A 19,035-nucleotide genomic window follows, 5' to 3' on the forward strand; every position below is an offset into this window, starting at 1 on the left:
GCTCTCAGCCAAGCCTCCGTCAGGCACACTTGGGACTTCTGTGTATGATAAACTACGTGATAAGTTAAACCTCATCTGCACCTTTTTCCGCTTCACAAACAACCAACCCCCTAATAATTCCGCTTCTCATATTTCTTCAGTTGCTGGCTCCCTGCCCACGGTGGAGGATGTGAGTGCCCGGCGACGCTGCGGAATCCCACGAGACATGAGGACCGGTCGAGCGGATAAAGTGGGGTGTGATGGTGGCCACAGGGAAAAACCACAATGTGTGTTTTTGTGCCATAGCGTGTGTTTTAGGTGTGAACTCTCGTCCCCCCGGGATGAATATGGTACGACCCGCAGATTTAATCGGGCTGTTATGTGAGTAAGAATGTAATGCGTTTAGAGCTTTATCGATCAGTATCATTACAAATATATTAACAAACAAAATGTGTTCAGGCTTCCTCAACTTGTTAACTTAACAAGAAACAGATAATTAAAGGAGATTTTAAATTACGAACTTTTATTCTCCCTCTTGGTATATATTCCACAGACTTGTTGGAGCCTATGAGCTTCCCATTCTTCACAAATGGATCTTTTCCACTGTACCGGTTTCTACTTGAAAGAGCCTGTGTTTCCGCTTTCCATTACATTTTTTTAAGGCCAGTTGGTGACGGAGGAACCGTTCCTTAAGACCCCCAAGTTTTTTTCCTTTTGACATTCATATGACTTTTCACATGACGGGAGCAAGAAGGCCACATTTTTCTGATGCCCTGACCAAAGAAGGCTTTGTCGCCTTTAGTTACCAGTAGGAACCACAGTGGCGGGCTGTCAGGGCCTAAACATAATCAGAAAATAAGTTCAATTTCAATTTAAATCAATTTTTATTCATTTTTATTGTTTATAATAATAAACATAAATATGTATTCAATTATTCCTCATAGCCAGGATTGTACGTTCATATTAGAGCTTTCATCCAATCATATTTCAGCTGTCACGTGTTGCCAGAAGAAATCGACCCGAGGCCTACAGTCGTTTCAGAAGTGTTTTTTGTTCATTTGATAGCTTCCATGACGCTGAACGCGTTGAACATGTGACACTTAAATGTCCTCTGATTGGATAGCACTGAGTCTAGTCAAATGCAGCTAAAACATTGATTTGGGTTAATTTAACTGTTTTTTTTTCAACATACACAATGGCTGAAGAGCTTGATCTGGTCGCGGATATACTTGCAAATCCATTTTCAAGAAGGACTTTTCAAGAAAAGCTGGACGTTGTTAAGAAAGTTATGCGATGCAGAGCGTGTGTGTTGTGGCCATGGAAACCACACAGACTGTAGTGGGAGTGATATTTTGATATAATGCACTGATGTTTATTTGATGATAAACGTCTAATTGACCTATAACAGTACACGGTCAAATCCCTGTGGTGTATAAAGAACATTAAAGTAGTTATTGAGAGGTGGATTCATTCAAATGTGCGCCACTGAAGGCCTATGTGTGAAATGCACGGCCCACCACTGTGGAACCATGATATAGATTTTGCAATGATATCAGTGAGGACCGACTAACAGCAGTCGAGACGCAAGAATATGAATGCATGACTTAAAGTGATAGTTCACCCAAAATTCGAATATTTCTCATTTCCTTCTCAACCTCATGTTGACTAATTTTGGCATTATTTTGAAAGTGTTCTGTGACTTTATGGAGTTAAGGCAGAAATGTACTTCCGTCTGAATTTTCTTTTTCCTGTTGTCAAAAAAAATCCAAATAACTCCCTTGACACTTAGCCAGAATTTCTGAGTCTGTCAAGCATGTTAGCCTTTTAGCTTCTGCTACAAAAAAGATTAAAATATAGACTTAGAAGATATACATTACAGTATAGAGGTATTTGAATGTTTTTCAGTGTGTCTTTTTGGACGAGGAGCGCTGTTTGCGACCATCATACGTACATACATTTTTGACTCAACTCTACTCGCAATAATCCCAACTCTGAGTCGAGGGTGAGTAGAAAATGAATACATTTTGGGTGAACGATCGAAAAGGAGGAGAAGGAAAAAGAAAAGTTATATTTTTATTTAAGATGTGGGGTTTAAAAACGGGGCCAAGCTATTGGGCTACATGCTATTAGACCAAGAAATTGGCTTTTGGAATATGTGTGACGAATTCCTACACAGTCCAAATGGTGATTTCATCAAGAAAGGTTAAAAAAAAGAAAGTTCTTGGCAATGAAATCTGTGTCGTCCACATGGCATTGGAATGAATGTCATGGGGTTCAACCTCCTTGAGTGATTCTCAGAAGGTTCTTGCCTTGCAATTGCAGTCCTTTTTGTCTTGCATGGAAACTGTTTATCCATAAAGACAAACATGTCATCAGTGAAGATGGTCTTATCTTTATGATTGACAAATGGCACTGGCATTTTGTCATTTTTACAGCTCAGATGAAGCAGTTTCTGAACTAACAATCCTTGGTAATCATTAAAACATACTCATTCGAACCAAGAGTTAAGCAACTTAAAAAAGGTTTCAGGAGATGGAACCAATAAAGGGCATCTCTGTGAGATTCGTATCAGATGGTCATGGCTTGTTGGCACTTTTCACATTTCTTAATATTTATTTTTTCGTGGATTGAAATGAAAACCATGCCCCTCTGTAATATTGCACTCAGATACAGTAGGGGGTCCACGTTTGAAGCTGTTCCACGTCTGATATAAGTTCAACACTGCCTCAGATACAGCGTTTTGTGTTTTCTCTGCATATTTTCTAGTTTTCAGTGATGACAACAAGATGAGAGTTACAGATATCAAGTTTGTTTCTTCGGTTGTTATGCCGTGTGGAAAGATGTGGGATTGAAAATCAATGCTATTGAGTTCTTTGTTAGCGATACATGATTATGTGGCTTTTCTGTGGTAATTTAAATTTTCAGACAGAAGAGTGGATTTGAGAGCTTGAAAGAGGTGAAGAGGAGAGTACGATGAGAAAAGAGCAGCAGTCAGAGTGTAAGGGAAGCTTTGAAGGATCGCGTGAGACCTGTGCAGTTTATATATAGTAGCTCTAATACAAAAACAAGAAGTAAAAGAGATAAAAGATAAAAGATTCACAGGTTTTTTTTTATGTTACTTCGAGATGAACGACAGCTCATGTGGAGAGGTTGGAGTCAAAGTTCGGGAGGCCAGATGGTTTCGAAAAAATGCTGAGTAGAGCCAGGTGACATATTGGACGGTTAATGCTAGAAAGGAGGTATTTGGTAGAAGAAGAATAGTAACACAACCATTATGGATAAATAACACTGAAATAAAAAAAGGAGGATACGATAAGTAAGTAATTGTTATTTGCAAAGAGTCTTCCTAGACCAGGGTCACAAAGCACTTTAACAATCAAAAGCAAGACATGGTTAAAAATACCTACAAATTAAAAAAAATCAAAAGGCCAAGACACATAAGACAAACACTGGAGTTCCAGAAAATCAGGGAAAAGCCTGCACAAATAAAAATGTCTTAAGATGTTTCTTGAAGGAGTCAGTAGATCATCAAACACAGAGAGAGATGAAGATCGTTCCAAAGCTTAGGAGCAACAGCCTGGAAGGATTTCTCTCCTCTGGTCCGGATGCGTGTTCAGGAACCATCAGTAGATTCTGATCCACAGACCTCAGAGCCCGAGCTGGGGTTTAAGGCTGGATCAGATCACTGATGGATTCTTTATGACCAAGGGAGGCGGCATTTGACTCAAGACAAGAGTTACTAATGGAGAGGCTTTAACCTTTATCTGTACCTGTCACATTGATGCACGTCCCCCCCTACAGGGAAGATTACTTTCTTAGCCTGAGCAAGGAGTTACAACCCATGTTCAGGGTTAAGGACTCTGTGTGGCCGGCGGTGGAAAGAGAAATACGTGTCATCACATGGATAGGGAAAGTCTGATGTCTTTCGAAAAGAACCATTTGTTAAAGGTAATGTAGAGGAATTGGTTTGGTTTTTGGCACGAAATGAGAAGTGGTGCCGACGGGTCTCGTTCCGCATTATGTCAGCAGATTTCGTGGATATTCATATCAGTTATTCAACCAGATTTGGTAGCAAAGGAAGCACTGTTTGTGTGTTTTTGGATCAACTTCTGGATGAATGTTGATACAAGCTGACCTTCTTTCTTATTCACAGTTTGTGTTGTGTAAGTCAGTTCTAAAATCCAATGATTATCATTTGAATTTTACTATGGAATGTGGGTATAAAAGAGTAGCTTGGCAGAGTTCTGCACTCTCTATGTGTTGTTTAATTTCTTAACTTATTGTTACTTTAGTGGTCCTCTTGACACAACACATCTCACACACAAAAAAGCATCCTCATCTTAGATAGACAGATAGATGGATGCATGGATGGATGCATGGATGGATGGATGGATGGTTGGAGACTTTATTGATCTTTCTGGAGGTATCTTTCTGGAAATTGTTTTTCCGGTACACAGCAACACAGACGTTAGATTCATTAAAAACAAGAACAAAGTGCAATAAAAAGAAAGTGCAAGATTGACTAAATCTAAATCTAAAGAACATAAATCAAATAAAAGGATACAAAGATTAACATGGAACATCATCTTTTCACATCTTCAAAATCAGAATTAAACAGACTAATAGCACAAGGAATGAATGAGTCCCTGAGTCTATTAGTGTTGCATCTGGGGAGGAGCATTCCTGCTCCATCTGTTTATCTGATCACTGATGACAGTGTTCAGAGGATGACTGTCATCATCCATGATGGACATTAGTTTGTCAAGTGATCTCCTCTGAGCAACTGTCACCCAGTTAATGAAGATCCCCCCATTATAATAGTCCTTCTTCAGTTTAGACCTTCATTCCACTGCTTAAAATGATACCAAATGATCCCTAAAAGCTTTTCTAGTATTGTATAAATAAAATAATATTAAATAAATCTGTTCTTTATATTGATATTAACACTTTTATTATGGTTTATTTATTTGGTGAATTTTTGTATTTTAATTGGTCTCTTTTTATGTTTGCAGTCATTGGCGTTGAGGTGTGGTTTCCCAACTTTCCACACCAGAAGTCAATCCAGCAATCAACACCTCTACTTAACAGTTAGTTCAGTATTTGATAGTTTTTTGTCCTTGTGCTTACGCGCTTTTTAACTTTTTTGACCTGCAAAACTAACTTGCCGTTTGTATCAACTGTTGGCTCTTGATTTAATTTTATTTCTATTTCACTGATAAAAGACATTTTTGGACCTCTTTGTCTTTAAGTTTCCTCAATTCCCACTAGTCCTTCTCAGGCCACACAAGTACATTTATTTTAAATAAGTATAACAGCAAAATAGATGAATGCAAACCCTGTTTTCGTATTTCAGTTTAAATTTTCTCTGCATTAGTTTTCATCAGAATCCTAGTTAATGAAATAACAAGAAATGTCCTTAAAACGTGAATCATACAAAAATATAAAAACGATTTTATGAAACTATTTTGCTGTTGAGTGTAGATCTGCACTGAATTGTTGTATTGGTCTGATGAAGCTTCATGAAGCAGTGTCATTAGAGTCCACTAGATGGCAGTCTCTAAACTATTTTCCTTTCTTTTTTTTTAACAACTGTTCTAATGAAACATCACATCATTTCTAAGTAATGGCGCCACCTACTGACTTCTCAACAACATGACACTGTTTCATGAAGCTTCATCGACCCATAGCTATTTGTCTAGTTCTAAAAAGTGACGTTAGAGTGTGCAGGAGCGGTGGTAGGCCATACAAGTGAATCAAAACCTTTTTTCAGTCCAGATGGAACTAGAGCACACCTGGGAAAATTGCAGCCTGGGGACCACATGTGGCCCTCTAACCTTAACTATAAGTCCCATGTGAGGTCAAAATAATACTTAAAAAGGGACTGTTTTTAAATGTTTCTGATGGCTATCTAACAAAAAGAAAGTATAACTAGTACAGCTCTACATGTAACTTGTTACAGATCTTGGTGTTTTTTTTTTTAATGGTAATGTTTTTAATTTCGAGGATATAAAGAGCTTTTCTATCACATTTTAAAATGGAATTTATATTGGATGAAATATTACAAAACCAATTTTATGGCATAATGTGTTTGATATATTTCATTTTTTTAATTAAAAAAAAAATTAATGTACGTGTGTATTGTGTGTGTGTAATGTGTTTTTTAGAATCATTAAATAAAATACATATTAAAATTAAATAATATATAATCAGATTAACACTAAAGCTTATTTGTTTCTTTTTTCCTTCTTTTTTTGCTTGATGGCCCCTTACAACAGTCATAGCATATAATGTGGTCCCTGAGGAAATGCATTTGCCCTGAGAACTAGAGAATGATCACCAAACTCTAAATGAATATACTGTATTTTTGTTTAATTTTACAATTCATTGATGTGCTTCAAATTGAAATTAACCTTTTTAACAGTGATGATGAAGCTTCATGAAGCAGTGTCATATTTTTAGAGCTGCTTAGGCAAAGCCCAATTTTAAAAAATGAAGATGAAGTTCCAAAACAGTAGCACTTCACAGCAATCGATTATGCATTAGAAAATGGCATCTACTGGGCTCTGAAAAAGAAGCTTCATGAAGCTTCAGTAACCAATCGCCATTTTGCAGTTCATACACAACTGAAATTTTAAAAAAATGTTGATAAATGAATCAATTTAAGAGGATATGATCATTTACTTTACATTATTTACCTCCTAACTTTTTGTTTAGATCCTTGTCAAGCTCCCTAAACATTGCTCTGTAAACAACCTGTGAGTTCCTGATGATGAAGTAAAGCTCTACAGCGAAGCCAAACAAAAAGTGAAATTGATTAATTTAACGACCAGCCTGTGAAAACACATCAGACTGAAAAAAGAAGAAGAAAAAATAAATCCCTTTTCGCAAACATCGCTGGATCGTTCAGGCCCCCTTTTTTCCGCGTATTTGTTTTTTAATTCCGCCTCATGCATTTTAATAGAGCCGTTACCTATAAATATCTCAGCATTTTCCGGGGGGGAAAGATCCCAAAAATAACACGCTCAGGAAGGCGAGGAGACAGAGGAGCCGAGTGTTCGTCCCGATAGGCGGCGATCAATTGCTACATTAATTAAGAACCTGCAGGAAAAAACCGACTGCCGTGTTCACAGGGGAACGCGTCTGATATGCAGCCAAGTACCAGATTTATGGACATAACTGGAAGTTTTTGAGAGTTATATTTTTGAAGTGGACCCCGGTGGGACAACCATTCATCTCCCACGGTTGCCATGTTGGTGACATCCTCCTTTATAATACGACGACAGCGGCGTCACATAAATACACATGTGATGTTGAGATGATACGTCTGTTTAACAGGAAGTTATTGAGCTATTTATTACACTGAATTTCCTTCCTGAGTAGGATGATGATGCCAGAAAGATTGATGTCATAGTAAGGCTCCTTCATTCTTATGGTATATTCTTATGGCATTCTTATATATATATATTTCTTTTATTTTTTTAAAGTGAGAGGCCCCTTTTCCGTGCCAGCTGCTCGGTGATATATTCTGGTCGTCGACTGCACATGTGCGAAGACCGTTTTCTGCATGGATTTGAATATCGGGATGAAGGATTATCAGGATGGCATGCGTGAGCACAACCCTCCAGGGGTCAACGGGATGAAAGATTTTCGCCGGAGTTAGATGCTAACGCTTATGCGCATTTGGGAGACGTCGGTAAACACTGAATTTGAATGTGGAACGATCGAGATCGGTCATTATCCTGTCAGAAGCCTCCGCTGCGTGAGTTTATATTCATGAACGGAATTATACGCAGGCCTTGAATCCCGCCGGACCGGCACATGCTCGATCCATCTTTGCAACAAAAAAAAAGAAAATCTAACACTGAATTTAATCAAGCACTGATGATGGAGAGATCTAATATCTACCCTTTTTGTTTTAATTCCGAGAGGGATGTTGTTCCAGTTAGACAAGAAATAATGTATAAAAAAAACAACAGTTTGTACAGAGGTTAACCAATAATCACCTCCACTAGGGGGGGTTATATTTCCGCATGTTTGTCTGATTCTCTGAACAAAGCAACATTGAATTAATTTAGTAAATGTCTCTTATCTGACTACTTAGTATTCTTTTACGGTCACAAACCTTCCAACTCAGGCCCCACTTATAAGTTTAAAAAAAGTCCAATGCTCACCTCTGACTAGGAATCCGAATCAGATGTATAGCCAGTAATCAGGAATTGTGGGTATTGTGGTATCAAGGATGGGTATTGTTTAGATTTGATCTAACACCGGTTCCAAACCGGTTCTTTTAAAATGATGCCGTTGCTTAAACGGGTTCTAAAATGGCGCTTTAAGGATGAACCGAAATTTGTCCAAGCAATCATGAAACTGAAAATCCAGATCTGTCAGATTCATTTCTTGGCTTGAATTGTACACAGTACTTGTACCGATGCAAATCCCATAATCGTGTTACCTGTTTGTATTAAAGAACAACATTGCATAAAGGAATAATTGCTACAAAAGAAATCCCAGTACTAAGTACTTGGCATAATACTTTCTCTAACCTCTTCTTTTTGTTTTCAGGTTAGGTAGTATAAGATTTTAAAAAAATACACTGGTCAAAATGTTACTATATCGGAAATTATTTTGTGACCCAATTGCAATACTTGGTACAACCAACCAGTTGCAACTCACCGGTCTAGTGGTTAAGAACATTGCTGTTTCTCAAATCGCTCACTACTCTAAGTGCACTGCTTTACAGTACACTGTAAGACAGTACACTTACTTGCGCAGTGTTCACATTTGGACAGGGTAGTACTGTCTCAAAGCAAACACTGTTGATACACACACCCGGAAATGACTCGACAGCTTCTTCTTCTACTACTTTTTAACGCTGATTGCAACCAGCCATTGAAACACTATCGCCAACCCTTGACAGAGTTTTTCAGCAATCAAAACAAGTTATTAAGTTGTGTTTTATTGTGTTGTTGTTGTGTTGTTTTGTGGTAAAATGTAAGTTTTCTCAAGACATTTACGCCGGTATCTGCTCCGTTTGAGGGTTGAATGTTTCACTCAATTTTTTGGCTATTTGAGTGAATTGAATGCTCGTTGCGCACTCCATTTTCACACACTGCTCATCGGGACGCTCTTGGAACACAGCCCTTGCTTTGGCCCGAGCGCCTCCAATTGATTAATGGATTTGTCTGAATTTGAGTGAGGAGGGTTTGTCTAACAAATGTCTATGAATTTGGTCTTATTTCAGTCAAGCATGTGATCTAAGGCAGCTAGGTTTCTTTAACTTTACTAAGAATATAGTTTATTGTCTTAATATAGGCAAAACCAACCCTAGCATTGCACACATGTATTGACTGAAAAAGAGAGAAGTGGAAAAATTAGAAATTGAACAAGCTCTAACTTGCAGGAAGTAAACTTAAATTCTATTTAAAAATAATATTTAATTTTCGCATGAATGTCAGAGGGATTGTAACGCTCACAGCCAGCGTCTGAAACCTGTAACACTCTGTGTCTGCCCGAATTTGCATTCTTGCTTTCATCCGTGAGCGATTTCCTGCTTTGAGAGTAATTGTCGCACATCGTCTGATGGTGCAATTTTCATGAAATATAATTAAAGGGTCCGTTCAACACGTTTTTATTGTGTGTAAAATTACACAACGATGAGGGTTTCGGCTTTTGAAGCATTTCCAGATGTGGATTTGCATGTCTGCTCCAGGAATACAACAGTATGTAGAGTAAAAACGAAGCAGTTTTCATCCATATTTACAAGATGGTGGCTCTGTGATTAACAGGGTGTGATTTTTAATCAAAGTTCTTTCATCAACACAAACTTTTGATTTAAAGTTTTACAGTATTCTGTAAGAAGTAAACACAATTAACTTTCTTACATAAATACTTACCCATGAGTTCAATTCAGAAACCATTTTGTGTGATGTTTTTTTTTGGTGTGTGAAGTGATAAAATACATTTTTAAATAAAAATAATATATAGTACAAGTTAAATACTGAATTTGCAGATTTGCCAATAGATTATTAACAAGTCTGAACACCAATTAAAAGTAAAATGTCCCGGTGGCACATGGTAGGAGTAATAATAAAATATTGATATAACGATATACATGTATTTTTCCTCTTTTTTTTCCATTAAAATTTGACTTCATAGTTATTTTAAGGTTTTCGTTTCAATCTGTAAAAGTAAGAGTCATTCATTTGTGTTCTGCAATTCTACCTCTGGCCACTAGTTGGCAACATTCGTCATTTCCTCTGTGCCAAAGTAATGACTAAAAACCACCGAAATGGAGGCGATGAGTGAACAAGAAAGGATACACCAGGCTCCAGCAGCTTTTAAAACTGATGTTTGGACCCATTTTGGCTTTAAAACAAAGCAAGTCAGTGGCGCCGTCGATAAGTGCCATGCGATCTGTAGCATGAAATCTGGGCCTGTGGACCAGCCTGTCTTCCTCCAAAAAATTCCTGAGTTAATGAATTTATGGCTGATGTAAGCATGTCATAGCATCGAATGTTTGCTATACTATGATGGTTTTTTGTACAATTACATACATCGCAATATATCGTAACGTCACACATGTATAGTGATACGTATCTTATCACCAGATTCTTGCCAATACTCAGCCCTAGCACATAATATATTGCCTCAAACTTTCAGGGGCCACCTCACTTTTTATCCAATGACTTTCTGCACAAATTATCCTTTTTCATGGTAGGCTAAAAAAAAAAAAAAACACCTCAGCAGAGTTGAAGTGATCAGATGCAGATAATTTTTTCAGTATATTGTTAAAACAAGCCTATAATTTCTGCACTTTTCCTTGATTTTCTGGAACTCCTGTTGTGTTATCAGTTTTATCTTGACCTTTAAAGTATATACTTTATTGAATATTGTTTTGATTGTTTAAGCGCTTTGTGACCCTGGTCTGGAAAAGCGCTATACAAATAAAAATTACTTACTTACTTACTTACTTACTTTTCATTTTTTTAATTGCGTGAAATAGCTGATTAAAGTTATCTTCTTTAATTGATCATATGGTTCTGATCAACAAGGATTAATACAAGACACATCAGCTTAATCTAATCTAAGTCTACAATAACAAAAACCGAACCTATAATTCTTCTTTATTTATGTTTTATACGTGAAACAAAGCACTTGTAGGCAGGTTATTACAATATTAACTGACTTATATCGTAGACTTGCATCAATCTCTCGACAGATTCTAACCGTTGCTAACCTAAAAAGCAGACTCGCACACGTGCGCACAATAGAAATTAGAAGTGCATTACATGTAACGCGGCACAACATTCATCATACTCAGTCATCGGATCTGGATACGTAGAAAAAAAGCCGAATGCTGCCGCGATGGAGACGCGCTGCATTTTTCATCAGTATCAGATATCGCCGAGTGACAGGAGACTGGAAAACTGACTGGGAGCGTTTGGCCTCACGACGGAGCAGTAATGGTCGAGCGAAACAGATGCTCCTCACTTGATCCCCGACGACGCCGTACGCCGTCCTTCTCTCTGATGATTGGCCATAATTGCCGTTGGATCATCTAATTGCAGGCAACATCAGATCACTGCAATTTTGTAATTGAAAATGCTCTTATTTTTCAGTGGCGCACAAACATCCAGATAAATAAGTGCACAACCCTCTCTTCGCTTAAGTCAATTCGAATCAATCGAACATCGGTGGACGGACTTTGATGCCATCCTATCCTAATTGAAGCCACCTTCCGTATTGACAAAGGAAAATAAAGGAAGCTGATTTTATTTCATTTGCCACTGGGATGGTGCCTCTTTGAGAAGGAAAACCGCAAATTGCTCCCAACAATCCCTCTACCTCTGGAGTTGACCACTTTAAAATTGGCTCATTCGGAGATTATAAATACGGTTATTTGATGGCTCTGTTATTATGCCCCGAAAGGAGGGATGGAGCGGGGGGTTGGGGGGGCTTGTGGCCGTTGAAGAGGGATGGTTCCTCTTGATGTGGGCAAGAACGCTGAGCTTCCACACCACATGCTTCTGTGCTCGGCATCCTTTCCAGCAGTAAATGCACTCACGTACTCCCGAAGCACGGCATCCACGGTCACCAGAGAGAAGTGGAACAACAAATAAACAAAATAAGTGCCCAGTCATGAGGAGCGTCACCAGGTCTTTACTGCCAATGGTTGTGGGTTCCACATGTGCACACCTGTTAGATATCTGAAGACGCCTCAGTCGGACTGATCTGAAGGTGGATCGTCCATTATTTTATAAAAAATAATTTGCCAAACCCTTCTAGGCGATTTGAAGTCGAGCGACGCCAGTGGACTAATGACGGTAGACCATATTTCCCATGAGCACTTGCTAAACTTCGCAAAAGTTTCCATGTTATTTGCAGCCGTTGGACGAATTTTCTGTTTTCGAGACTTCCATTGACTGAATGAAGGATGGATACCGATGAGGTAATGAATCAGATTTTGGATAATGAAATATGATTTGTGTTCTGACGGCTTTATATATAATATAACTTTAACTTTGTTTTTGTACCATAATCCCCACCCCCCACACACACACACCACAACCAACGTGATCCCCAAGAACTTTTACAGTGAAAATAAAACCACATAAAACACCTCAGGTCACGGTATATGAGTTATTCAACTAGTTTTAAGTTGATGTGTCATCACAAGTTATTTTATACATAAATATTAAGGTACCCAAACTACCTAGAGCTGCTTTAACTACTTCGATGTCGAGCTGTATCATTTTTTTTTTAATGTGAGTATGTTTTTTTCTCCTCTTCCAACATACGGTTTTTTAATTAACTTTATTATTGACAAGTGTAATGTTCAGGTGTTTCATCTGCTGTGCAGGGACTTGCTCATAAACTGAAACAACTATTGTTGCTAGCATGGTTTTGAGCAGATGTTGCAAACGTTTTGTTATGTAAACAAACTGATCATTGTTGCACCACATGAGGGAATATGCTGAGTGGAAGTGGGAAATGGGCCCAGGGAGTTTATGGGGGAGGGGTGGCTGTTAACGTCTAACCTGGCAAGGTAAATTAGGGAGTGAAAAAGTCACGGGCCAGTACAGGCTGGAAAACAGCAAGTAACAAAATTATAAAGAAAGGTCAGTTACAAAATTGAAATAGGAAGACAATATATAAAAAGAATGTGTAGACAAAAACAAAAAATAATAATAAAAAAATAATTTCATGTTTTAATATTAGAGAAAACAATAATGTCAAAAAAATAATAAATGCATATTATTGGGGGGGGGGGGGAAAGTTGGCTTCTTGGGTTAATTGTCGGTGACCCTGCTTTGAGGGGGGTCCCAAAAATGATGAAGAAAATTGCTCATCTAGTCTTTAACTTAAAATAAAACAAGTTTCCCCCAACCAACCTTTTTTACTCAATAACCATTCCAAACATACTTTCCAACACCTAAACTTCTTTGCCACAACCCCTCTCAGTGAACTCATATCTGCATATTCCTGCATGTAGCAGGATCTTGCAAGAAACCATTCAGGATGTAGGGGCAAAATAATTGTTGTCTGTGGTTGTCAGTCCCAGTAATTGTTCTCTGAAAAGAATGTAAAAGATCATTTAAATGACTTTCTAAAACCAGGATTGATCAAATTAAATTTTCCAGATTTTGTAAAGTACGTCCTGTCTGACTCCTCCTCTACTTTCTGCTGGCAAATCTTAGTCAAATCAATTTAAAATGGATAATTGCACGTTCAAGTATTGAAATAGCAGCTTGTTGACGCCACAGACATAACACAGAGAACACATGGGAATGTATCGGTCATTTGCTTTGTGTAGTTAATTTTTTTCAAGTCAATTTTTTCGTTAAAGCTACTGTTTTCAATGTCAACTTACCGTTGCTAAACTGGAGATTCACAAATTACTGTATAACGTAGCCCCTAAAAAAGGCAAATGTTTTGCTGGAGTGATTTAGATCAGGAAACTATCTGCATCAATCTTGTGTGCTTTTTTTTACAGCACATTTATTCGTCATCGATGAATAACCCGAGTCTATTTTCAAAATTCATTAGTTGCTGGTTTTGACAAATTCCCAGATCTACTGAGGTCACATTTCTTTTTTCCTTTTCTGTGTTCTTCACGCCATCTCCAAAAGAAGATCATCACTTTTCCTTTTATATAGAGACTCTGACCTATCTCTGTTATTTATAGAACTGTTAAACAACCTCTAAAATAAAAGTTATCAAAGGATTATAAGAGTTTAAAACCCTGGTTCACCTCCCGAATTTCATAAAGCACAATAATAGGAGTCAAAGATTTTGCAACCCTTGTATTATCTCTGGGTCAAGGTTACCCAAAGACCCGAAAATGTGTTTGTGGTATCCCTTCTGTTGCCTCTGGGTCGCTGCATGTATGGCAGCCAGGGAGGTTGTTCATCTTGACCCAGAGGCAACACAAGGGATACCACAAACACATTTGTGTTCAGGTCTTTTCACGGTTTCAAGTTCAGTGTGGGCCCAAAGATTGGCAAGTGATACTACTTAACTTATATGGAAGGAGTGAAAAAAAAAGGAATCATTTCCTGATGCCTGTAAATGAAGTCACTTTCTTGATTTAATATTAAGTTTAATGGGTTTGTCAATGTCTTTTTTTTATAGGCAGGAACAAGGAATCCAGTTTAATTTTGTTCTTTGTCGTCGGTGTAATCATTCATTTAAGTTCAGCAGGAGTCTTTTTATGCATCATAAGTCTTTATTGTCTCTGGTGAGCCACATTTCCAGTAAACAGCCCCGTTCCAGAGGCCAAATTCCTCATTTGTAAATCTGCGCTTCACGGTCACCGATAGAGACGTGGATTCTGATAGCAGATTGCAAACTTTTAAGAGCTCTAAAATGATTTTTCATTCCACAGGAGAAAAAAAAAAAGAGACTACATTTTCCATCCTTATTCCGTTTGCATCTCACAACACGTCCATTTCTTCCTCCCCCACTGCGGGTTGCTGGTGTTGGGCTGACTCAGCCTCGCAGCCTATTCCTGGTTCTTGACAAACAGTGTTGATGTAGTCTGTCTTTGTTCCTGCCACCACCTCTGCTCCAAGGCTTTTGCTCTTGGATTCACTCCCGAAAACTGCTGCTTGACCGGCCTGATGACGTCTATACAAACCGCTTCAGATCAACAGTGAGTGGGTGTCTTCTGGCCTGGACGACTGCAAAGGCTCAAAAATACACAAAATACGACTGAACTCTTGATGGGCCTCCATTTGGCAGAAGGAAAACAAAAAAAAACAGATTTTTCAACATTTGAATCGCTTTTTAATCTCGCCTTCAAAACGTTTACCTCGACTAATTTCGTTATTTTGGTCGGCTAAACTTTTATATACTGTATAAACTCATGAAATGAGACCGTATAATCCCCCCAAAAAAACAAAATTCGAATTAAAAAAAGAATAATGTTTTGTCTTCTGAAACTGAAGTGCAAGAATGGAGTGATATCTTGTGTGTTTCTCTTCTCAAACCTGATACATATTTATAGTTGGCAAATATAAACAATTGTATGATTATTGCCAGCACTTTCAACTCTTGAAACAAAAATATATATAAGTCTAATACAAGTGTATGTTTTACTAGGGCTATAAAGATGATTTAGAAAGGAACAAAACAGTTTGAGAATGCACTGTCAGCAACATTTAAATGACAACTTGTTTTTACGTTTTATTATGTTTTGTTCTACGGTCGTATAATTATGATGTATCGACTTATCCAACGACCTAATATGAAAATACTACACGTTTCTCTGACTGTCAAAAGTATGATGTTATGATGAAGTATTGAGAATAAGGACCATAAAGCATGTTTTTACCTTTCTGTCCTAGAAAGTACAGTTGTTTTTTAGGTAAATGCCAGTTAAAGATGAATATACATGGTATATTTTGAAGATAATTCTTGGTGCCATATGATGTTCCTGTTGACCTTTTGCTAAATCTAAGTTACATTTGGAAGACTGAGGTTTTAGAAGGTAGAACTTCGTGGTCTTTCTGGAAGACTTTAATACAAATGTCCTAAATAAATTCTAGGAACTTCACTATCATGGATATCTATGACGTCTGTTACTGAACCGCGTTTCTGAAGCCAGTCCGCACTCCTGGCCATCTATTGATTAATCATTAATTATTTTTTAGATGACATTTTTTGTTATTGTCCCTTATTTTATTATATTTTGTATTAATCTCTTTTTATTAGATTCTTATTATTTTATTCTATAATTCCACCACAAGGAATTCCTGCAATAAAAGTTTCCGAATCTGATCCTGGAAACTCTTTGACTTTATCCAGACTTTGTTTAAGGAGCGTTGTTTGGGTGGGCTTCATTTTTTTAAAACTTAGGATACGACGTAGCCGCAATCTTTGAGTCACTTCCTGGTCCACGCTGCTCCGTTCTCTATATGCCTCAGTGTTGAGTCTCGTACTCTATAAACTGAACCCGAAACAAAACATATTATTATTATTATTATACCTTTCAGCAGGAGTCAGGTGCACGCCTGATCTTATTTGTGGCGGTCTATTCCCCCTTTTTGAGTTCCAAAGTAGGAAGAGAAAGACCAGTTGACTGGGTCTACGGACAAGGTTATGTTTAACTCTGATCGCAAGTTGAACTTCTAGATATTCCTGAGACTGTTCCTGAAGTTTTTCAGTCTGAGTTCCACTCCATTCATACCCCTGTCTGTGTTCTTGATTTCAGATTTAGTTTTTGCCCTTTTTTTAATTTACCCTTTGTGGATTTTATTTATTGATGACAGTGATTTTTGGATATACTTTTGTTTGACTGTTTCCAGCTCTGGGTCTTCTGACACTCCCCCCTGTGACACCTTCATCCTGCAATAGACAAAAACATTTGGAACAATAAATACATAAAACATGTGACTCTTCTCGATTCTTAACTCTTAAAACTTACATAAGTACAAATAAGTAGCGACTCTGTTAATTTGAATTAAAGCTAAGACAGCTTCTGGTACCGTCGGGACCTGGAAATAACAAGAGGATAATTTGGCGCCTAAACCAATGAGGCTAACACATGCTAGCTCTTCAGTCAACTCAACCACGCCCCTTATTATTAAGAATCAGTAAAAAACAAGATAGAATTGATATAAAATCTCTCCATGTGCAGAATTAAACTAGTGTTTAAGAACCAAGCCACTTTTTGAAGCAGTATAAAAGCATTTTTTTGGTCAAAAACATTGTGCAGTTTGCTTCAGTAACCACAGCCAAACTCAATAACTTTTACTTTTTGCACTTCTGCACTGGATTCACCTTGTAAATAAAAGAACGATGTTGCCCCTTAAACACATGAAAAATGTACTTTATATTCAAGCTATGTTAAAGTATATTCCGTAAGATGTTTATTGTAATGTGTTGCCACTTAAGGTTGTGAAATAAATCCACATAATCTTGTTGTTAGACTTTAATATTCCTGTTATATACTTGAGATCCAGTATAGCCGGAGGGTTTTACATAATAAGGTTTATTATCAGAGGAAAGTAATAGTAAAGACCGCAGTCTTAACAGTTAAAAACACGGCTATTCATCCTCAGTTTCTGGTGCGCTCCGCACAGAGGCCGGTTTCATTCCTGCGATCTATTCAAATAAATATGGTAATAAACAGAAGGTGCGAGGAATCGCTCCAGAGTTTGTATTCCAAGCCCGCCTGCGCTGTCGTCCATTAAGATGTGAGATAAATTCAAACGCATTTCTAATATTAGTGGCGGAGCCCCGAAACTCAAACCATGTGTGTCTGTGGCATAACACAGGGTCGGGGGAGAGCGAGAGTCTCGCACTAAAACCCCCTGAAAGTCGTGCGACTGTCATCGTGTCATCACAGGCGAGGACGAGAAAACCTTCAATTTTTTGCGAGTGTGTACGTTGCTGTCCGACGTCTATCATTCATCGCCCGGTTTCTGTAAACAGAATTTTGGAATAATTGACGCCGTTGGCATTTTGCTGCGAGAGAAAATAAATGGAGAAAGAAGCTCAAAAAAAATCGAACCGACCACAGCAGATTGTGTAGAATGATTAAAGTGGAATTCAAAACAAGAGCCCATGACTGTTTTTCCAAGTTATATAAAACCCTGCAGCCAGTAATCCAATGATGAATATTTAGCTCGGACTCTCGCAAGCTTTTTTATATCAAAAGAAATTCTTCGCTGAAATTGAAGCCACTTTGCTATTTGGCCGTGATAAATGATGTCACATAAATCAATCCGGTGAAAGGAAAATGAGGGGGAAACTCTCCCTTCATGAGTGTGGGGGAAGAATGAAGGTATTGTACTGTTGAAGAGACAAATCACCACCAGCCGAGCGGGAGGTTAAGATGAATACAGTTCATTTAATCTCTTTTTTTTTCTTTTTGGCAATTAAAAAAAGTCCCCAGTGAGAGACACAGACCATGGCCTCGGTTCTAATTGAAACAGGGCCCAACGGTCTGTGCCCACATTTATTTATTTTCAGCCGTTTAACATGTCTGAGATCTTTGTCTCGCGAGCTAATTGCCTCTTCCGACAGGAAGACAGTGAGTCAATGGGTGGTTTATGTACAAAAAGATGTTAATCTGATCCTCTCCTTTGGAAACTGTGCAACGATACGGGGGTTTGTAAATATTTAAAGCTTCTTCTCGGGGGGTGTAAACTGTTAGATGTTTGTCTTGCAGCGAAGTTTGTTTTGTTGCTGCTCTGCATCTCATCAGGCCATTACATCATGAGGTTTTTTTTTGTTTTTTCTGAAAGTTTGATTAGGGGTCTTAGAAAATCCACAAGAATGCACAAAATTGCTCAACACACTCGGAAGCAAGACGGGAAAAATGAAGTGAGAGGAAAGAATGTCAGACTTTTTTCTATCTTGGATACATCATTGATTTTCTTTTTTTTTTTTTGGGGTGAGGGTAAATATAACTCTTAACTGTATTTTAGCACTCTTTAGAAGTATTTATAATAATAACAATATTAACAATAAAAATACTAGTAACGATACGATTGAGAATACAGACAATAATACGACCAAGGATACAGACAAGGACACAGAGAAGGATACAGA

The sequence above is a fragment of the Callionymus lyra genome, chromosome 17 (assembly GCF_982586985.1).
Source record: "Callionymus lyra chromosome 17, fCalLyr1.hap1.1, whole genome shotgun sequence".
Lineage (NCBI taxonomy): Eukaryota > Metazoa > Chordata > Actinopteri > Syngnathiformes > Callionymidae > Callionymus > Callionymus lyra.